Source organism: Tachypleus tridentatus, chromosome 1 (assembly GCF_004210375.1).
Source record: "Tachypleus tridentatus isolate NWPU-2018 chromosome 1, ASM421037v1, whole genome shotgun sequence".
Classification (NCBI taxonomy): Eukaryota; Metazoa; Arthropoda; class Merostomata; order Xiphosura; family Limulidae; genus Tachypleus; species Tachypleus tridentatus.
In genome coordinates this window covers 37184115-37208524 of record NC_134825.1, presented here as the reverse complement: position 1 = coordinate 37208524, position 24410 = coordinate 37184115, and the positions used below count along the sequence as shown (strand labels likewise).

The 24410-nt window shown below is 32.2% G+C and overlaps 1 pseudogene across 1 annotated transcript in view; it reads left to right on the top strand.

Moving 5' to 3' along the window:
* The window catches only part of LOC143246281 (uncharacterized), a 166683-nt pseudogene that overhangs the window by 129503 nt on the left and 12770 nt on the right, over window positions 1-24410 (top strand). Inside the window, exon 9 of the transcript XR_013025900.1 lies at window positions 8250-8410. The product of XR_013025900.1 is annotated as an uncharacterized LOC143246281 (transcript). The remainder of the gene's footprint in view (window positions 1-8249; window positions 8411-24410) is intronic.

Below are 24410 nucleotides of genomic sequence, written 5' to 3'. Positions count from 1 at the left end.
AGAACAGAAATGAATTTTAAGAACAACAAAGTAGATAAAATAGAAAGAACTACTTAAAATTTTAGTCTCAGCAGTGGAGAATGTATTAACATAGATGAAGGGTAGGAAACCTCCAGAAAATAATATGATCATCAGTGATGTTTTGAAAGTGGGTGAAATGGAAACATTAAAGCAGATAAAATTGTTTCATAAAATATTGGAATTACAAATGATGCCAAATAAATTGAAAGAGGCTGAGGTCATCATTTTGTATAAAAAAAAGGAGACAAGCAAGATATAAAGAATTACCACCCCATAATTCTATTGTCTCACAAGAGTTTGACAGAAAAGTAATTGGTGAGAAATTTTTAAAGAACACTAACCAGTACAACAAGCAGGCTTTAAGGAAAACATTTTCAACAACTTACCAACTAATAGAAAAATAAAATTAATAGTACTTACTTTTATGTGTGGAATTTATAAGATTATGTAAAAGAATTTGACTCTGTAGAACACAGCACAATATTGAATGTTTAGCTACAGTAGGTGTTAACCTGATGTACATTGAAATCTTAAAAGATATATATACATACACAACAAGAAAAATACATTTTGATAAAGATAGAGATGGGTGAAACAGGGTAATAAAATATCTCCAAAACTGAGTACAGCAACTTTGTAAGACGTTTCCAGACAAACGGAGTTCGAGAATGAAGATATAAAAATAGATGGTGAGACATTAAAAAATCTAAGGTTTGCTGATCATGTAGCAGTTTTCTTTAGAAATTCAACCATAAAAAATGAAAGCTCTGTTAAACAGTTTGAATGCCAGTAGTTAGAAAGCAGGATTAAAATTACACAAGGGGAAAAGGCAAATATATGTCTAACTCTTAAGACACAGATACCATCAAAATTGAGAAAGAATAAATAAAGTGTCAAGAATACAAATATTTAGGATAAACCCTCAAAATGGAAAGTATAACAATGGACAAAAAGAAATTATGATAAGAATAAAGGCAATATGGCATTGTTCTGGAAGGTACAAAGAAATTCTAAAAGATCAAGATATTCCAATTATTTCATTGAAAAGATCATGAAATGTCCTTTATTTGAATAAAAAAGTCATGGGTCAATGTGTACTACCAACCTTATTATATGGCAGCCAAACATGGCACTAACAAAAAAAATAGAAACCACACAAAGAGCTATGGATGAAAAAAAAATACTCATATAGCACTGAAAGACAAATGGAGAAATGACAGAATAAGAAAAAACAACAAATATAATAGGTTCAGTATGGTTCATTCTCAGAACTAAATGGAAATGGGCTTGGTATATAACAAGATATTCTGATAATAGAGGGACATTAAAAACAATGGAATTCAACCTGGGATAGGGAAAAGAGCTAAGGGAAGGCAAAAGAGAAGGTGGAGGGCTAATATAGTGGTGGAAGCAGGAATTTCATATACAAAGTATGCTCAGAATAGGAAGTATTTGAGTGGTCTGACAGAGAGCTATGTCTAGTGATAGATGACTGCAACTTAGATAGATAGAAAAACTTGTTGACAGACTACCTTTCTTGATCAGTCTGCATTCTACCCATGGAATGATCTCCACCCCCATCGCAGCAGGTGTTTTGTTGTGTTTACTCTTGATTGAGCATATCCTTTATAAATGCCTTTGCCACCCTTCTCAACTCCTGGCTTCCTATTCTGGTCCCTTGTTCTTTAATCTACAACTCCAGCTGTTGGTGCTTGCAATTAGGTCTGGTCTCACATCATTCCATATGCCTTTTCCTCTCTTTGTCTCCTCCCTTAGGTCCATGTTTTTACATATGACTCTCTTTATCAAGTCGTATTGTGGATGCCACTTTGACCAGCTCAGCCTTTGTCCACTTACCTTTCAGACTCCTTTTCATCTCCCCAGTCTTCTTCTCTTTCTGGCCTTTATATCTAGGTGCAGTTGGATGAATTGGGTCTTTCCTTGGATAACATTGCTGTATACACTGGTCAGCCCATCCCATCATGCCTTCTTACAGTCCCCAGTTGTGACTTATCTTTAACTCATCTGAGAAAAGTAGACACTCCTGATTTGAAATACTGTCTGTTATTTACTGAACAACTTTTGAACCATCCTTCCATTCCTATTTATAGAGATGGTTCGAAATCAGGTGACTGTGTGGGCTTTGCCATGGTTTGTTGTGTTTTGGTGGTTGTGCACAGAATCCCCTTGACAGCTTCTGTGTTCATTGCTGAACTGTATACCATTTCTCTTGCATTGGATCACATAGAAGCTAAGCAGTACTCAAACTGCACGATTTATACTTACTCACTTAGTTCTGTGCTGGCTTCACATTGGTTAATACCCTGTTCTGACTGATATTGAAAACCGACTAGCCCTTTTCTCTTTAACATCTACTTCTATCCAGTTTTCTGGATACTGGATCACATTGGTATTCACGGGAACGAGCTCGCCGACACTGCAGCTAAGTCTATCTGCTCTGGCACTATCACTGCTGTGCCTGTCCTACACACTGTGGTCCTGTATTTAAGGCTCGGCTCTGTGCCAGCTGGCAGTTGACTTGGAGTGAGCAACGTGAAAACAAGCTTTTCCCAATAAAACCCTGTATTGGACTTTGGCTGTCTTGCTTCCATAAGGATTGGAAAGAGAAAGTTGTTTTAACTAGACTATGCATTGGTCACAGTTTTTTAACTCATCATTTATTTTAATCTGGAACTAATGCACCAGTGTGTAGTTTGTGTAATACTCATGTCACAATCAGCCACATTTTACTTTCTTGTCATCATTACGATTCACAACAACAGCACCATTTTAAGCATGTTCTGTTCCAAGGGTTGTCCATAACGTTAGACAGTGCTATTGGTGATGGTGACACTGTCCACCATGATAATGATTTTAGTTTTTTAAAGGCAATTAATCTTTTTAATGCCATTTAAGTTTTATTTAATTTGTACATTATACCTTTTTAATGTGGCTCCCTTTTCAAAATCACAGTTCATCTAGTTCGATTTGAAATTAGAAACTGGCAGTAACATGAAATAACTCGAAACCAGGACTGTAAAGGCCAACTTCAGGTGATTGATGGTGATTTTTGTATTTACCTGTTAGTCTTCTTGGTGAGTTATGATTATTACAGTTATGCTACAGAAAGTCCTTTACAACTTGAATTACTGTAGTTTTTCTCTTGATGTTGTAGACTAGATGTAAACGTTGGTTTTATGTTATTTATGTTTTTTTTAAACTTTGTTTTGTTTTACCTTAATTTTCTTTTATTAATTTTACTAAATTTACCTTTTTACTGGACGTGTGGTGCAGATAGCCTAGCTGCTTTGTGCCGTAAAACACTAAATCGACCAACCAATCAACCAATCTTCTCTTTCTTCACCCTCACACACATTCCCTTTTTATTAAGTAATAGTTTTCCTCCATCTTTACATGTGGAATTTGTCTCATCCATTGCCATTGCTACAGACTTTCCATTTGTGTGGCATTCTTCTTGTCACATTCCTATAACCTTTCCACTGTGTATTTGTCTGTCACCAACATAGGTGAGTCTTTTGTCATTGATTTATCTTCCACTCCTTTTCTCCTAGCAGACACATTGGAAACTACCTTTTTGCCTTTGTACCTGGCTTTGTGACTAAGATTTGTTAGTCTCTAACCATGCTACTTGTTTGGTGACTTTATGCATGGCAATTCACGTTTCCAATACCAAAAGGTGTTTCTTCCCCTGTCATGTTCACTTAGTTCTGCTCCTATGTTCACCTTCTTCCTCCTTTTCTCACTCTCTAAGACCTCATTGGAGTTTTGCATGATCTTATGTGCCCATTGAAACCACAGCTTTTTGTACTGTGTTTCTTTCCAGACTTGCTTTTTCCTCCTTCTCACCTGTGATTACCATCCTATATCCCAGATCAACCTTTCCTTGCTCAAACATCAACTACTCTTTACTTGTTTGGCTACTCACATCTCGTTCAGTTCCTGGAACATGTTTGGGGTCTTTGGAGTTCCTCATCCCATGCTTCTACATTTTGGGGTCCCTGTCTGGGTTTTTTTTTTTTCAGGGTTCTCTCTTCTTCTAATCTTATTGCTTTGGTCTTTAGACTTCTGTGGATGTAGATGCCTTCAATGAAATTCACATTTTTTTGTATTCATTTTATCACTTTTCTCAGTTTTTTTTTTATTTTCTCTCTGCCAGACCTAGAATCCTCCTCATGGGTATGTGGATGACTCATCATACATTTTTCTCTCTTTATGTACACCATCTGGCTGCTCCGTTTTCTAATAGATCTTGACTTTTTCAATCACCTCACCATATTTATGATAAATGTATACAATTTCTTTTTCAGTGACCCTTTTTAATTTCATGGGGTTCTGTTAGATGGCTGTTGCCTCCAAGGGTATGTATACTTACTCAGAATTCTCATCAAGCTAGAATGATGGAAAGTGCTCATATCATTTACCCTTCTCTGCCATTGCTTACTGTTAAGATATATTGTTCTGCAAGACAACTTGAAGAATATTTGTAATTTACTCAATTATCTAATCCAGACCATACTGTTCCATAGACTACTATGAAAAAAGCCAGCACCAAGGAAGTGATTGCCAACTTTCCTGGCTCACACTTGCTAACTTTTTAAAAATAGAGTTTTGTAATCTTCCATTGCACTTTCTCCACAAAGACTTTTCCACCAAAATTCAAAGGGGATCTGGATACTTCTCCAGGTTTTTTCAATGAGAAGTCTCCCCCTACTTCTTCAAGTTGAGCACAGAGAACTCATGTCACTTACCAATTCATAGTGACTGGGAGGGTGGGCCTATTTCAGTCTGGGTGAGACAAATCCAGTAAGTTTTGATAATGTCTTAACCTCACCACACCTCTTGTCTCACTGATCACTTGCATGTGGGTGCTCAGTTGGTAATCAAAAAAATTCTACACATCTCTTCAACACTGAGAGATCTTTTACCCCTTTTTCTTCTGGCCAAGAGCATACCCTGATCAAGATGAGATGCAGTTTCCTGTGAGGGTGCTCTTCCAGAGCTCCTGCAATCAGATGTCTCACACCATGGACTTTTCTTTCAGGCACTTTCCAAAGGGAACTCATCTAAGTTTAATGTTTGTATTCAATGTGGGATTCTATCTTTTTTGTGTGCAGGGTTAAGTATCATCTCAAAAGTTAACATTTTTGTTACCTGAAAAGGTATGTTTAATAATATTCACCTCTAAACACCTTCCAACCCATCCTTCTTACTTCTGGTGCACTTTCTTCTTTCCTTGTCTAAGAATGAAGTTATTTCAAGCACAAGTGCTTCAGGGGAGTTACTGTGCAAGAAGGTTGTTGTGGCACACTTCACATTTTATATATGATTGTTAAGTGGGAATTAGCTCAAAGTTTGTGCCATTCAAATCTGGTAGGCAGATGCACAAGTGATCAAGCTATTCTGTGTGAGAAAATATGTATCAGAAATAATTTTTAGGTAAGGGAAATGTTAACTTTCCAGTTTTCATAAAAAAGTGAATAAAAATTGGTAGAATTTTGTTACTTTCTATTTGCTTTTTTATTAAACTCATAAATGGTATACTTTGACTAAATTAGTATTTCAATACTCTGTCTTCTCTGTGAAGTAATTTGTTATAGTCATTGAAAATATTAAAAAGTTATTCAACAATCTTTTCTCAACAAACAAAAATTGTACATGTTGTTAACAATGAAAATATAATAAACAGGAAATATTCAAGCAGCCACTTGAAATTTGCATTTGGACAAGAAAACTTGGTTATCTTCCACATCTCTTTGATGTTTCAACATAAAAGTTTCTCTAATACCACACCTTCACTGAAAATAATTATTTAAATAATACTGTAATGATGTGACGAAATGTGTAACATTTTGATAAAGTGAAACAAATTGCATTAGCTTATAATGTGTAAAATGTTCTAGATCTTCCAGAAACTTTACCATTATACTTACTGTATGGATAGAATAGTTGAATGTTACACATTCTAAGGAAAAAGCAGAAGGATAGTAAATTTATTAATTATTGTTTGAAAATACTTAACTTTATATTGATGTTTTACATTTTATGAAATGAAATATTTAATAAAGCTTTATTTATGTAATTATATAATGAATAGCTGACTTTAAAAAATTAAGATCTAGTTAATGTACAACATGTGTTAAATAAATTAAATATACAAAGTTCATTTTAAAATCTGTAATTAACTTTATGCAAATCTAGTAATTAGTCCCAGTTATCTGAGAATAAATGTGACAATGATATTTGTCTTAAATTAATGTTTGGAGAGATTGTGGCATTTATCAAGTACTGGTATATGGTACAGTGCCATCCTTAGATGGCCTTACTGTTGCAGGATTAATGAAAAATGCTGTGCTATTTTAAAATAGTGTATCATTAGTTCATTGCTATTTGCTTCAAGTAGAAATGTTAAATAAAATATAGAAACAGTGAGCTTATTACTACATAATTCAGTATGGGAGAATGATTGGAATACCTATGAAACAACTTACTATCTGATTAACATGGTTGGTTGATTATAAAACTAGTGAAACAAATACAGGATATCAAATGCTTTATAAACTAATTTAATTTAAAGAGTTAAATGAGATGGCTGTTTAGCAAATCCTAAATAATAGTGAGTTTATTACTGTCTGTTAATATATGGAAGTTTTTGTATCATTTATGAAACAAATATTCAGAGGACAGTGAGGTTTTTGATTCAGCAATCAAATATTGAATAAAATGCTCATTGAAGTAACTAAAGTAGAGGATACTGAGCTTGTCAATATTTAATTTAAAGTTGAATATGGTACCTGATAGGCCAAAAAGTAAAATAAGACATCTCATAAACATACAGAGAACTGTTTGTTTTTTTACTACGTTGTTTTACTTGGCATATTTAAATAAGTCACCTCCTAAGCTTAAAGGAAATATTGTACTTATAAGTTTTTTATATGTGAGAGAAGTTGAATAAGACATTTTAAACATGTGAAGAAAAGCAAGTTCCTTAAACCTTTTTCATGTATAAATCTGAATAAGGTTCCTATTAAATAGAAACTGATTTTTTTTTATCAAACAAATGACCTGTAGTTCAACTTTTATTTTTTTGTACTGGCAACATAAAGAGTTGTGAGTGATACTTATTAACTGGATTAACTGATGCTATTATTTATAATTCAAAGTGAAAACATTTTAAAACAAAAAGTGGGTTCCAGGTTATCATTCTGGAATTTTTGTTTGATTAAAATACTAATTGATATTGGAAAATATTTGTTAACAGCTGATGAAAGTGTACTAGTAAACCTGTAGTACAATAACTTTTATTATTATTAAATACTTGAAGTTTTGAAATTTTTCTAACATCAAGGAAAAGTAAATCTATGAATTAGGCTAAAAAATGTACTAAAATATCATTTGACCCTATTTTAAAAGTTACAACAAAAGTATTACTAACACTTGTATAAGTAAAACATGATCTTACTTTGAAATTCGAGGTAAAAATGTAGTACTCTTTGTAATTTTCTCAGACATCATTTTCACTCAAACCAATAGAGTTCATTCAAATATCACTAAACAATGTGCTTTCCTCAGTTTTAAATTTAGTTTTATTTTTCATTCCTGCTTTTGTTTTATTTTGAAAATATTATCCTATTAGTTTTATTGGACCATTTTAAAATTTTCACTTTTTTGCTTACAGTTCTTATAGTAATTTAGTGTGTCGTTATTAACTTAAATTGAATGTATAATGATTTGAATAGCATTTTTGTTTTTATTAAAACAGATTTGAAAGTTGAATGAGCTGCTTAAACTTAAAATATGATAAAAATAAAAACCATTAATGGTTTTAAATTCTGCAAACGATGGTAATGAATAGCCATGGGAAAGCTGTATTAAGTTTTATGATGTTTCTATGTTCTTTTGATACTGAATGATCTCTAACTGTGTTATAACACTTAAAATGTAGTGTATGAGAAGGTTCATTTAATATAACACTTTTTATGAATATATTCATATAATGGTTATCAAGCAAAAAAACTGCAGAAAGACAGTGTTTATACTTGAACACACTAAACTGTACTAAGAAAGGTGGTTAATATATAACTAAACAGTATGTCATATTTTACCATAAAGCAGGTTACCTTATAGAGATATATATAAAAACAAAAACTTTTTTATGTAGAAGTACAAGTTATTGGTTAAATAAAAATTATGAATGATTTTTTTTTCAGCATTATCTTCTCAAGAGGAATGCCAAAGTACCCCAGCTCTCCTTCATGCTAGTGAACCAATGGTTATGGCTGAGGGGCCACCACCAAGTGGAAGTCTTACAAACTTAGCAGAGGGATATCCTCGCCTGAGCTTGTCTTTAGAAGAGAATGGTCTTTACAAAGTAAGAAATAAGTTGAGTGTTTTTAAATTATAACATTTTTGTTCTTTAATCATATGGTGATTAACATAAATTTAATAACTATAATTGATTTTAATTATCTAGCTAGAAATTTCAGTAGTAGGACAGTAAATGAATATATGTGTGGAAAAATTAAAAGTCAAGGGTTGTAGATTATCAAGTTTACAGCAGTGATACAATTTCAAGTTCAAAAAAGCAAACTTGTCTTTCCATTTGAGATTGATTTTTGGTAATAGACTCTAAGACTCAAAGCATAAACATCTCACAAATTTATAGTGTCTTGAAAACAGATAAAAATAACGTGCAATATTTTTTTATCACTGGGCAAAATGAGGTATTTATCTACTCACTAACCTGCAGACTGCTTTTGTTATCATGACATAATTTTTCAGTTAAACTAGGAAGTTGGCTTTGTTTAATTAGCAATGTAACTTCGGCTTTGTGAAAGTTTGTTTTTTATCAATATTTACAAGTAGGCTTGATGATTCCTATAGTTCATTACTTTCATGTAAACAAAAGAAACAAATGTTTTAAGTTGTTGTTTTTTCATAGCTGTTCATCTTGCACTGTTCTTACAATGTTTTTAGATTACTGAAAACTTGTATATTTTAACCTAATTTTACAATGGTGACTCTTTGTGAGCTAGTGACCACCTTTCAGGTGTCAAATATAAAATTTTAAAATGTAAGTAGAAATAATAATTCTATTTCAAAATATTTTAGAATTCTTAATTTGTTATTCTGTAATTTTTATTTAATGTAATTTGCAAAGACAAATTAAAAAAATATAAAACTCATATTTCTGCTCAGTCCCAAGAATATTTGCTTGAAAACAACTCATTAATCAAGTTTTTAAGAATTTTTATTCTTATCCCAAAGCTTAGGTTTATATTTGCTGAGGCCAATCACCTTTAAGAAATAGTTATCAGTATTTGTTTGCTATGTGATTTTTCTTTCACTTTACCAAAATTTTATTACAATAGTTTTTTTTTTACCCTACCCTTTAATGACTTTACAAAAGGTGATTGAATAACTACTAATGAAACTTAGCTTTCAAGATGGCAACAGGCTAAGTTTAATACCATTGGATAGAGCAAATTGAAAACTATTTATATCTGTGTAGATTGAATAAAGTGGTTGGAGAAGCATTTTTTAGTTTTGTGGGAAGTGATTAAATGTAGAGAACAATAAGATAATTTAGTGGGAAATTTAAAAGACTTGAGAATGTACTACAGATATGGGAATTTTCTGTAGTGCCTTTAGACATTAATTTTGTTTCTGCAAACGTTTTTATGTTAAATTATATTTCATTGAAAGCTGTAGAAATTTTCTTCTACAGCAAGACATTGGGTTAGCCTTATTAGGCTAAGAGAGTAAAGTGGCTTTTGCAATACATTCTGATGAATAGAATGTGACATAGATATTTATTTATTGATTATTATTGTTAAGCTTACTACATTCAAATGATATAGACTTATCTCTGAACACTAAAGCCTTTCTTTGTTGAGTTCAAAGTCATGCTGTAAGCTTTCAGATTGTTCTCTACACATTGCTCAGTGGGTGTCACTTATCCACAATTCTCCAGTCTTCTACTTTCTATGTTACTTACTGTAAGCATCGGTGGACCTGGCATAAGCTCTGCTTTCCTGCCATTGTTTAGATTTTCTTACTGACAGCTATGCTGTTAGCTTTGCAATGATGTTATTTCTGATGCAGTTATTTCTGCCACTGTTGAAATTGCAGTAACTTAGTTTTGATTTTACTTGTGCAGTTGCCTGTAGTGTGCAGCATAATCTTGTAGTTGCATTGTAAGCTCTCATTGTTAAATGTGTTCACGCCATTGTATATTTGTATTTTTTAGCAGATATCTCAATTGAACATTTAATTTGGTAAAAGTCAGTTTTTTTTACCCAGGCTTCTAATCTCTTTCAGAGACTATAGAACTGTATTTACTATCTCTAATCCCAGTAATGTTTCTTATGGTCTCATTTGGTTTTCTCTCAGGTTGTGTCATGAGATGATTTAGTGCTTTAATCTGTTACTCTACTGATAATTGTTAATCAGGATCACATTTCTACTTTGATGTCTTCATTACCTACTAGTCTCACCAATATTGTTTCTATTACCATATGGCTCTTATGTTTCTTTGACACTTTTGCCTGTCAAGCTACATTACAAAGAATTTGTATTTTAATCAGCTGACCTCCATAAATACATTTATATGTTTTTTGAAGTAAGAAATTCTTGCTGCATTTTTGTCTTTGCAGATATTTAACTTGTTTCCTTTTCAGGATTATCTTGTTAGCAAAGTTAATTATGGTATTAGCATTTTGTTTTGCTGCTGGTAATCATTCCCTTCCAGAGTTCTGTGTATAATGTTTTTTGGTGCTTGCTACATCTACTTATACTTTTCATGTGTCCTAGTATTGATGAAAACAAGGTGGGTCTTTATGACTTACTCACTGACAGTTTGTTCTGGATGATTCTTCCCTCCAAATGTTTGAACCATCATCTCACATTTCTGTCCATTTTTGGATCTGTAGCTTTATCAGATTCTTAAATTTGATTTTACATTCATTATTCTCTCTTAATTTTGACATTTCATGTTTATTTTATTTATTATATATTAGATGCTTCAAAACTTATTTATTTCTGCCAAGGTTTCATCCTTGCAGACAAGTAGAGCAAAAACTGTTGTATTTATATTGATTTGTCCAGTGCATACTCTTGCATATTTTTTAACCTCTATATTTTTACAAGGCAATCCTTGCATTTGAATACTTCCCAAGACCTATGTTCACAATTCTAGAGGTATCAGAAGTTAAGAAATGATTCGATTATTTGAAAATAGGAAAAAAAAATCATGTTCTCTCCTTATGTGAATTTAGTTTTAAGGGTTCATCCTGTCCAGACTGTCACCTCTGTGACAGGGTGTTGCTCTTTGAAAATGGGCAGATGGTACCATCTAGTGACTGGTAATGCCTTAGTGTGTGTACATCTTCTACCTCCATGTGCACAACCTTGCATCGTATTAGAGGTATCAGAAATGAGACTGACATCATTATATATTATCTAGATGTCTCAGCTGCAACCAGTTTGGGGATCATCTATGTTTTTATTGTTATTCAGTTAAGTTTTAATTTACCATTGCACTATGTTCATAATCTCAAAAATAACTTTTTTGCCTTACATTAAAAGATATCATGGGTGAAGAGGTATATCCTGCTGAAAAAGAGTGCCTTCTTTCTGAGCATCCCTTAAGTCCAGTCTTTTTCAAGGTTAGTCTACTCATTCTCCCTTAAATCCAGTTCTGTGAATTATTTTCTAGTTCCAGATTCCACTTTGTTTATACTTGGCTACATATTTCTTGTAGTGTAGAGTATTATATTCCTGCCTTGCAAGTTGTAATTTTTCAAGGTTAGTCTACTCATTCTCCCTTAAATCCAGTTCTGTGAATTATTTTCTAGTTCCAGATTCCACTTTGTTTATACTTGGCTACATATTTCTTGTAGTGTAGATTATTATATTCCTGCCTTGCAAGTTGTAATTTTAAATTTTCTGTTTCCTTTCATGTTCCTTTACAATTAGAGTATCCAGTATTTCATCAGTAAATCTACCTGATTTGAATTTTACAGTGTTTGAAAGCAAAGCTTATGTAATATCTCCTTATGTTTTCACAATAACTTGCATGGAAAGTTGGAGATTAGAATTGTAGAAAGTGATGCATGCTTTGCAATATGTAAAGAATGTTGATGCTATGACTTCAAAGTCAACAAAGAATGGCTTTCATTATTTCAGAGGTATCTGTTTGGTAATCATTTTAATTCTAAAAATGTAAAAAGCTATTAACTACAAATTGATTTTGACAAAGAATACTGTTTGCAAAATATTGTTACCTAGTCTGAACAATTGCCAATTTGAAAGTTTTTGTTCTAAGAGAGGTCAGATTTTTTTTTAACTTTCTGCACTATTTTTATGATCTATACCCAAAAGTAGAGATTATTGCAGTTTGAAAAATAAGTATCAAAATAAATTTGTTCAATGAATATCATCAAGCTCAAACTGGTCAAGTATATAAAATGAAACTTTCTGATTAACATTTAAATAATTGAAATTCTAGAACAAGAAAAAATTTTTCAGAACATAGAAAATGGCAAGATAACTAGATAATTTTACATGAATTTGTTTGAGCTGGAACTAGATACTGTTTGTTCTAAGTTTCATACAGCTTGATTGAGTATTTCCACTGTGAGCAAGAAAATATATCAAAGGATATCTGTATCCTCCCATTCTAGAAATGGTTAGATTTCTTATTATTTTTATTGTAAATCTCTCGATAATTTAAGCTGGTATAAGTAGTGGTATTGCCTACTTATATCCCCCATAACTCCCAACATGTTTGCCCTTTCAGCTATGAGGGCATTATTATTCTAAGTCAATCCCACTATTCATTAGTAAGAGAATAGCCTAGGAGTTGGTGGTGGGTGCTGTTGACTAGCTGCCTTTCTTCTCATCTTACATTGTTAAATTAGGGATGGATAATGCAGGTAGCCCTTGTGTAGCTTTGCACAAAATTCAAAATGAACAAGCCTACTGATAAGATTAAATATGTTGCTTATTTATTTGTTTAACCTGTGAGGTATATGTACCTTCAGGTGCATGCTAAAATGTTAAGTCAAAACTTCATTATCCAATTGTTTATACTGTGATACTGTATTTTTTATCCAGATAATTTTTTGTTAATGCATTTATTAAAATGTGAAGTAAAATGATTTATTAAAAGACACCAATAGGTAATTGTTTTTTGCTAAGTGGAACCTATCATTATGTGATGTTGCTGTATGTTTGAATCTGATTTGTATTGTGTAACAAGCTTATTATACCATATCATTATTTTTTGGAAAGTTGTGTTGTAAACATAATATTTTTAAACATAGCCTATAGCTTATTACTGATTATATGTGTGTGTATATATTAGAGAAAATAATTAATTTTAATGAAGGTAAATAGTAAAATAAATTAATAAGGAAGGACTGCATTAAAAACAGAAAATTTAGACCTCTGACTAATAAAATAATTTGTTATTTTAGTTCAAAAACAGACTGAAACAAAAACATTAAACAACAAAATGCTCCATCAACTTAAAAGATCCCAAGGTACAAACTACAATGTGGGATTATAAAATGTACCATAGGTTTTGGAGGTGACTGCAGAATAGGGCCCGCATAGCGGTAGAGATACACCATCTATCAGTTCTTAACCTCCGTTCACCAGTCTCACATAAGAAGTAAGGAATAGCATATAGATATAGAATTAGAAATGGAAATTAGGAGAGTGAGATGTGGGTGTTGAAGCCCATAACAATCCATATCTGTATCATCCTTCACTGCCTACAGACAGTTGTGGGAAGGTGACTGCTGTCACAAGTAAAAATAAAAATAAAATAAAATACTACCATTTGGGAGTAAGTAAGATAAAAACTTACCTCTTGATGTTGGCATTTCATCCCCCAATATGGTAGAAAGGCACTAATTGATAGCACAGCAATTGAACTATACCAGCATGAAGTGTCCCATCCAGCTGTCCAAACTAGTATAGCTCCCAGTCACCACCCATTCAAGTTTGCTGTGACTATCATGCTCTAAACAAACCTTTATATACAGCAAGGTTTATATCCACATAAACTGGTGCCAAGTTGTTAAATGACATTATTCTTAATTAAAAATAGTTATTAGAAATGTTAAGTAAAAATTCTCTAATTTTATTTCTTTATATTTACTTAATATGTTCTTGTATTTGCTACAGAATAATTTAATAGTTTTATTTAAAGTTTCTTTATTAAATCCACCAATTATTTTTTTTCAGTACTTTAACATCACTGATAAAATATTGTAATTTATTACAAATTTTACAATATCTGAGTAACTGTGAAGTTATAATGCTTATAACAGAAGGATATGGTACATTACTATTAAAAGAGGGTCGATAAACCATAAATTGGAAAGGTAAAATATATCCTTTTATCAAAAAATATTTACATTGATATCCTTTGTCAGTTATTTTAACTTGTAAATCTAAATAGTGTATGATATACTGAAGTATTTTCTATTTCTAATTTTATTTGGTAAATAGTGTTAATAACATCACTTATTTCAGAATTATTTATACTGATTAGATCATCTATACATGTGTAAGTTAAGGTAAAAATATCTGGATTTGTGTAGTTTTCAGTAAATTTATTTTCATAATAATAAAGATATAAATTAGCTATACAAGTAGAATAGTTAGCTCCCTTTGGAACTCCTATTACTTATTTAAAAACCTATTTATTGAAAAATATATGATTATTATAAATACAGAAACGTAATATGTCATTTATGTTTTTGGAACTAAATTTTCTTTTTTTTAGTTCTATAAAAGGATAACAAAACTGTTCTATTAATGAATTTAAAACAAAGATTAAGTCTTATAATGGAATTGTGGTGTACATGGTGGTAAAATCAAATGTTTGAATATTATTTATTTATTCATACTTTTTAGATATTTTAAAATAGATTGATTATTTTTCATTATCCAAAAAATATGTTTTTTATTATTAACACTTAAATTTTTTTATGTAGTTCGGAAATAGTATAAAGAAACTGTAAATCTACATAAGAATTTTGTTTAGAATAAAGTTCATTATAAGCTTTAATGAAATTATTAGTTACTGTATCTTTGGATTGGTTTACAAGTTTAAATGTTTGTGTACTGTTGATTTCTTTTATATTAATTATTGCATAAAACTTTTTAGAAATGATACCAATGTTACAGTTAGCCTTATCAATGGGAACTATAACATATTTTTCTTGCAATTCTTGGAATTTATTTTTTAACTGATGAAATGATAAATCTTTTTGGTATTTCTTCAATTTTATATAGGATAATTTAATTTTTTCAGTACATATAATTTCCATTCCAGAAACCATCTAGGTGGATATAGTTAGGTTTTAAAATATATTCATCAACATTATTTTCAATAGATTTTAAAATATTATTTTATAACATTTTGTTGCTATTCTGTATTTAGATCCTTTTTTGAGTATTTCATGTAATAATTTATCTTTTATAATATGCAAATTACTAGTAACAATATGTTTATGAAAAGTATCAATAAATAAATTATTTTCACTCACAAAGTAAGTTATTAACTTCATCTACAGGAAGTGAAGGGTGATCTAAATATGGGATCTTGTGAGTGTGAGCACCTACATCTTGCTCTCCTAATTTCTATTTCTAATTCTATGTCTTTTGCTATTCTTTATTTCTTATGTGAGACTGGCAAATGGAGGTTAAGACCGACAGATGGTGTATCTCCACTGCTATGTGAGTCCTACTTCATTAGTTACCTCCAAATTCTAGGGCACCTTTTATAACCCCACATTGTGGCTTGTACCCTGGAATTTTTTTCAGTTGGTGCAACATTTTTTGTTTAATTTGTTTTTGTTTCTGCTCATTTTTAAGTTAAAATGACAAATTATATATATATATATATAATTGTAAAGTAGTTGGTGTTGTATATAAAATTGAATGATGATTTAAGTCCTAATATTACCCAAATGTCTAAATTATTTTAAGTTACTTTACTGGTGATTGAAAAAGAATTTCAGAACCCGATAAATAGCTTATTACTGTTAAAAGAGTGTGAATTATATATATATATATATATTTTACTTTGATTTTTGTACAATTTAGGAAATTATTCATATATCATGTCTTACTCAGTGCTGCCTTTTATTTGTTTTCTGCTTTTTTTCCATTGTTACATTTTATGGTGTGATTTCTATGCAGACATGAAGAATCTTATGCCTACTTCATTTTGTAGATCAACAAGCCTGCAGTAACTTGGCATTAATAGTTCATGCATTAGTCACACAAACTTGAATGCAACACAGGCATTTGAAGTTCTTAAAAGCTTGAAATTCAACTTACAATAGATGTAAATTACTGAAATTTTTCAATAATTTACAATAAATTTTATCTTTTATAGCAAGTGCTTAGTATGGATATTTGTGATACAGCTGTAGAGCTTTCTAATGGCAGATTGTATTTGTTCCTAGTTAATTCATACATATTTAAATTCACTCAATACCAGAAAGTTGTTTGATTTATTCAGCTTGTCTGAAAAAGTAAATGTTTGCCTAATCCTAGTTCCAAAGGCATATCTCCATGTCATTTGACCATATAATTGTTCTTGATCATGTTACTAGTTGTAACCAAATAGATAGTAGTTGGTTTCTGTTAAGGTACTTTCCTTCTCTCACAAGATTAACCATTTTCCATTCATAGCTGTCCTCCATATGCAAAATTTTTCTTTATGCATGTGACAAGCCTTATTCTCCCTCCTGTTTTGGGAATTGTAAGACTCCAGAATGTTTCTTGTGCAAATCATCATGCAAAATGTCCTCAACTGTAGAAGCATGACTCTACACTCCTCTATCAAACTGTCACTTCACATTTGACAGAGTTTGAGTTTGGACATACTCTTTTGTGTGCTTAATGCTTCCTGGTGGACTGGTTTTTCTCACAAAGTGGTTATTTTTCAACTTCATTTGCTTTCATTCAATCCAATTCCTTTAATAGTATTTATCAGTCAATTCTAGGTTTTTTTATTTCTGCACTCAACTTTGGAGAACTTTTTCTATGCAACAAATTCTGAAGTTAATGTTATCACTTTGGGGGTTATGCCAGAGAACAGTGTTTTTTCTCAGGCCTTAGGTGCAGGGGAACTGACAGTAGGTTTATCTGCTTTTATATATTAAGAGATTGAACTATGTGCACAACCATCACCCAGGCTTCTCCTGAGCCAATTGAGCCTGTGCCTACTGACAAGGACTCTGATCATCTTTTCCACCTCCAGAACAGTTTGCTGTTACTTTCCATTCCCAAACTGAAGAGCCTCCTAGGCCTAATTTGATTTTATGGATTTTGTGTCTCAGGTTTGGGATGTTTTATCCCTTTCATCAAGTTCTCATCCACCTCTTCTTCCTTATTGCAAGAACAATCTTTCCAACTCTCTTTGGTCCTCCCCTCCACATTTGGATTCATACTGATCAGTTACCTTACATTTAGATAAGAAGATTAGTATGTCATTCCCCCTGAGGACTTCTGATCAGTTTTCCCATTCTTGTCATTGTACAGATTTTCCATTTTTAGATCAGTAGTTGTTAGTTTCCTTGTTACCTATTTGGAGGACAGATCCCAACTCAATTGTCAGTCTTATCAATACACCTCCAATTTGAGACTCTCCACAGAAATGCTGAGGTGTTTTTTGCAGATACCCTTATCTGTTTGTCCACCACTTTTGCCCATGTATCATTTTTGGTTTGTGCATTAGATATGTGATTTCTTTGTTGTTGGGACCTTATTGATCATGATGCCATATTGGCTAGAGTCCATTTAACCTTGACATATCTCAGGGATTTATATATAGCCCTATTTCTGTGATGTTACATATTTGAGATGGTCCCAGAAGCTATTGAACTTCAGGTTGTATAGTCCACCAACAATCCATCATTACAAGTATTGTAGCCCATTTGTCTCAGTGAGAGCCTCATATGCCTCCAATTCCAGTTTCCTGTTCCTACTACTTGAAGTACTTCTTCTTGTTCTCCTGAAAAACACACCATTGCCAACAGTATTGGTAACTACAACTGGGTTCAAGTCCAGTGAGGCTTAGCTGGCTGTTTGAGTTTCTTCATTGCTGGCATATCTTCATTAGTGATCAGTAGGTGCTTTTGGTTCTGTCACAAGGATTCATTGTCCAGTTTCTTTCCCCACCTCTGGTTTCTTCTTACTCTTTTCCTTTCCTTTCTCCTTGAAAGCCTGTGACCAGCCAGCATCTGTCAGAAGTGGTTCAATAATTGCTCTTGCAGTGAGCAATCAAACCTGTTCTCATCCTTCCAGGGTACTTTTTTTTATTCTCACCTTTTTGTTGTCTCGAAGAAAACCAGGGAATAGTGGCTGGTAATTGATTTATCTTGCCTCAGTTGCTTCATATCACTACCAAAGCTCACCATGGAATTTTTTCTCAGCTTGAAAGGAGTGCTTTCTCCAGGGTTGTGGATTACTAGCATGGATGTCTCCAATGTTTAACTACATATACCAGTATCAACTTAATCTTATTCCTATTTTCGGTTTGTCCATCTAATGGTGGTGTACCCATTTTGGGCTCTTCCTTTTGGAATCCCTCGTTACCTTACATGTTTGGTTGAATAGTTTATCCTTTTGCACATCATCTCCATGCTTTTTTTGCTGTGATTTCATTATTACATAGATGGCTGGCTTCTTGTAGCTCATTCTGAACAGGAATATCACAAATATCTTTGTGTACCCATCCATCCAATTACTCCATTGGATGGTTTATCCTGTCAACTCTATTCCTTGTTAAGTATATATTGTATCCTATTGGCCAGCTCAGCCTTGTTTCTTAAAGTTACAATGACTACTTCCATTCTGCTTCCATTTTCTCCATCCCTTCTTAATCAACTTCAATCACATCCAACATTCAAACCATCACTTCCTGCATCATCACATCTGGCTTTTGTCTAGTCCTTGGTGAGACGATCCAGTTTCACACAGTCATTTGCTTTTTTGTTAACTAATTCTAAACATCCATCTTCCATGGAAGTGTACCAGTACAAGAGGAAGGTAATCCACAATTTATCTACTATCACATGGTTATCTACTGACAAGCCTACTATGGCTCATGTAGTAGAATTTCTCATCTGGCTCTTCAAGTGTGGGTTTTCATTCTCCTCACTCTCTGTATATTAGGAGGCTTCATCCCATACTTTTAGGGTTTTTTCCAGTATTGTGGGGATTTTACTTCTCTGTCCTTCTCATGTTCATGCTATTCTTTCATTGATGTTGTCCTATATTCAGTTACTTTCCCTTCATTTGAACCATTTTTCTTGTGTTCCATGTTTCATCTTTCCCTTAAAACATATTTCCTTATTCTCTTAGTCTGTGGGCATCAAAGGTCAGATTTGTATGCCATTGGTGTTTTATGTACCTTTTATCACTCAACCTATTTTTTCGTTTACATGGATTATTCCTTTCTCACATAAACCTTTGCAACTCAAGAGGGTGGTTTATCATTTTCTTTTATTTCCCATCTTTACATTTATTTGGATCCAGAAATGATTCTGTGTCCAGTCAGGACTCTTCATTGTTATATGGCCCATACCACTTCCTTTGAGGATATACTTTCTCAACTCTTTAGCCCCCTGGCATTCCTTCTCCCTTCTTGATCTTTTACTTTTTACCCTCACCAATTAGGCCTGCCATTTAGTTTGATTGGCCTGTTCTTCCTGACCTGGATTCTGTTTCAGGTCTCTTCATATGAGATCCAACACCTTACTTTTTTTCTTGATTCTTCTCTTACTCATCTAGTGGAAGAGATTTTGCAATCTGGCATGTGAACCATTTTCAGTACATTCATCTCTCACTATCTCCATCATATCACTGTTTCCTCTTTGTTGGGGTTTTGTCTACCACCTGTTGCTGTTCTTCAGACTTTGGTATGACTCTTACTTGTAAATTTTTATTCATACTTTTCTTCAAGGGCTTTTATCTACTTTTTATCACTTGGATCTTGCTCTGTGAAAAGTGGTGCCTAATCAGCTATTCTTTAAATTCTGCACTGTTCAGACATGTTGATTTGTGTTTTATCTTCCATGCAGAGGGTGTGTTCTACAAGATTTCTTGATAGTGAATAACCTCAATATTTTGGTTCATAAATATGCTCATCCTATGCCATACTGCTGATGGACAGCATGGGTAAAGCAAAAGAGATTGCTGCCCATCCCTGCCATGTCTAGAATGAAATAAGTAGATGTGGTCACCCATTGTAATGTTTCCATTGAGAACCTTCCTCTGGAATATCCACCACATTGTCACCCTTTTTTCTTCAAGTGGAATATGGGAGTCCTTGCCACATTGCAGTTCCATGCAGCTGGGATGGTCGGCCATGGTTGGGGGAATTGATTCCATGCAATAGATATCCTTTCATTACTGAATGTTACATATTCAGATGAGTAACTCAGAGCTAATCCTCATGTCACACCTGTGAATTTTTAGTAGTTCTTAATACCTGGTTCTTGGGTTTAAGGTGAAGATAATATGTTTCTTATCCTACCTTCATGCAGAAGGCAGTACCCTGTGAGGAGGTTTTGGATGTAGTTGCCTTACCAAACAGGGTCTCTTGTGCCCTTACCACTCTACTCACCTTTCTTATTATGAGAGTGAATTACAGAATCTTTCTCTGGTTAAAATTACTTTCCTGCTATATTCTCTCCCACTCAGATATGCTCCTCTCATTTTCTAGTGTTATACCTTGCACATTCCACAAATGAATGAATGGTATACACCTGACTCAGAAGTGGTGCATTTTCCCTCTTTTGATCTGAATCTCTCATTTTTAGGAGTGTCCTATTGTTTTCAGGGGTTTTTCTTTCATTCATTTGTGTCAGTCCTTCCTCATTCTCAGTCTGAGTTTCAGCTAATGTTGTGAGAGGAGGTAATAACTATATCAAAATTTATAATTTTCCAATATAGAAAATGTATTTCCAATAGGTACTTACCTCTTTCCACACTTCCCACCCTTCTTCCCCACTTTTCTCCAGTGCCAAACTTCAAATTGATAGTTTGGTAGAGGAGTCACCTGAATCATATGAGCATTTCATACACCTTCTGGTGAGGATGTAACACATGATGATTTGTACAAGAAACATGTTGGAATCTGCAATTCCAATAGAAGGATTGAGTGAAAGGCTTGTGTAAAGAAAAAGTTTGCATATAGAGGGAAGCACCAAACAGGAATTGCTAATATTGTGGGAAGAGGTAAGTACCTATTGGAAATACATTTTTAGTATGGGAAAATTATAACTTCTAAAATGTGTAAAGAAAAACTGCATATAGAGGGAAGCATTGAACAGGAATTGCTAATATTGTAGGAAGAGGTAAGTACCTATTGGAAATACATTTTCAGTATAGGAAAATTATAATTTTTAGAAGCATCTTTACTTCTTATTGAGAAATGGTAAGGTTTCCTAACCAACCATGAATAACTCTGGTTTAAACAGTCATTAGGTTTTGATTTATGAGATCTCTAAAGCTTTGTATATTAAAATGTTCACATTTTTATTTTAATCATCTCCCAATGGCACATTGGTATGTCTGTAGATTCCCACTGCATAAAACCAAGTTTTGATACCCAAGGTAAGCAGAGCAGAGGCAGTCCATTGTGTAACTTTCTGCTTGATTCCAGACAAACAAACAAATTTATTTTAATTACTAAGGAGTAAAGTTTAGTTATAACAATGTAAATTTAAATGATTAAAATCCATTTTTAAGATATATTTTACTATCAAAAGTTCACTTTTGTCTTTCTTGAAAGATGAAAAATCTGTGAAAGAAAGTTTAATATTAATTAAATTTCTAATAGTAATTTTGAAGTTTGGGTGTTATTATTTATATTCTTGCAAGGTGAAATGTATTTTATTAGATTAGAAGTTATTGGAAAAGTTCTTTTTTGTTCAAACATTGTCAGTGGTTCATCATTTCTTTACCTTCACTTTTTTTAAATAAATTTTGTTGTGTGCTACAACAAATTTAATACAGATACAAATTGTAATACAAATTTAATCAAACAAAAACACTGTGTTAATAGCATATATAAAATGGTAAATATAGTACACATGATATTTTTAATAGTTATAAACGGTAATTTGTAATAAAAAAGATGGTTGTATGATTCTCATTGATGTTATGATGGAATGTGGCTAAAGTATAACTGTGATTTTGTGGTGAAATAACATAACCTTTGGAAACAAAGTAACTGCTATAATGTGGAAAAAAATTCAGAATTTTTTTCAAAGAGAAAATAAAAGAATTGCAAAGCAAAGGGCATATGAAATCCCTGAACTATTTTTCCCAGACAGTTTTATTATAGGAGGTTACTGTTACACATTTAGTCATATTCCGTTATAAATTAATATGTATTTTGTGCTGTCAAAGTAAATTCCTCATGAGGTCAGTTACTGTACTAAAGCTCATGCAAGTACTTTTTTTTATCATGTTTTTATAATTTCTCAGTTTACCGAAGTATTTCTTGCAAAAGTGCTTGAGATGGGGGTGATTTTCTATTTTTTTTTTTTTTTCTCTTTTTGTACCTTCTATAAGTCTCAGGTATTAGGAATTTCAGTGATATTTTGAATACTGTAAATTAAATATTATCAACATAGAATTTTTTTAGATTTTCAAAGCCATAATAGAAAATATTTATTTTAAATCATCTGTGTTTATTTGTAGATGGACAGGTAGTGCTTTATTTTAACAAAGTGTTGTGATTTCAGTTTATTTAACTGCACTTGTTTTAAACTAATTGTTAGATAACCTGTCAAATTTTTTATGAAGAGATTTGCCATTCATGTTTGTGTCTTAAGTCAGAAAGTTTTCCCTATCAAAAGCCCCTTGTTCATCACATAAGTCAACAGGTACAGGTTTTTTTTTATTCAGAGACATTTTGTTTGTTGAATTCCTGTTGATTATATCAAGCTTCTTATTCATCACATTAGTCAACAGTTTTTTTTGTTTTTGGGATGGCAATTGCCAACAGGTTTTTCTACCCAAAGTAATTTAATACAGAGAATTACTAATTAGTATAGCATGTTTCTTGTTAATTTCTGAAAGTAATACTAAGGTTGTTTCATTTTTTTTACCTGAAGATATTAGTTACATAGAATATGTATTCATTATATCAAATTCCATTATTACTAACATTGTTAAGTTTTTACCTGGAGATATTATGTAAAGAATACAACTATTCATTATCATTATATGAAGTTCCTATTTTATTTCTTAAATAAATATGTTTACATGAAGATACTGATATATACATGGACAATTGCTATTCATTAAATAAAGTATCTCAAACATAACTTAAAAGAGTCTTTTTTCCTACTGCAGATGATATACACAGATAATAGATTCCCTAGTTTATTACTAAGGTTGTTGGGATTTTAACTGGAATTATTATGTACTGAAAGTCCTATTATATCAAATCTCTTGCTTATTACTTAAAGTATTTGGTTTTTACCTGAGACATTTTGAATAGAATATATAAATGTTTTGAAATCTATAGTTTGTAATTGTTGCTAGGTGCAGATTAAAAAAACAAGAGGAAAAATAGTATTTGGTTAGACCCAGACTACAAAATGACAGTTTGAAAGTTGAATTGTATGTTTCACTGATGATGCCCTAACCCACATAGTTTTATTTGTGCGACACTCATAGCGATTTACCGCAACACGTTAGCAACACGCAGTTTGGAAACAACTGGTAAAGGTTTGTTTGTTTGTTTCTATGAATATTATGGAATAGAAACAAAATTTAAAAGAAACACAGGTGAGTTTTGGAAAAAAAACCAGAAATAACTGGTCAATGTGATGAAATAGTTTCTTCCTTAAATTCAAAAGTAATTGATGCTGATGATCACTGTTGTGTGATTAGCATCATTTTGCTTGGGCCAGAGACTACATTTTTCAAAACAATGAAATTTCACTTGATGTGACTAGAGAGGTTACATGAGTGATATTTCTAAGGACAAAATTGTGCATTAACAGAAATTTTAATTTAAAGAACTATGGAACTATACTCTCACGGTACAGTATAGTATACTGAGTATTACATCATCTAATAACAGTTAATGCTAGGATTACTCCCTTTACTTCAAACAGTCAGTAATTGTGGTCCATGTCATCAGAATTTTATGTAGGTGGAAAATTATGAGCATTTCTAGACATCTTATCAATGACAGTTCCATCTCAGTTATTATTTGGAAACAATGTGAGTACTTCATTTTACTATTTACATCTACCATTTTCAAAATGCAATAAACAAATTTGTTTGTTTTCTTCATAATTTCTTTCCTTATCAAGCTT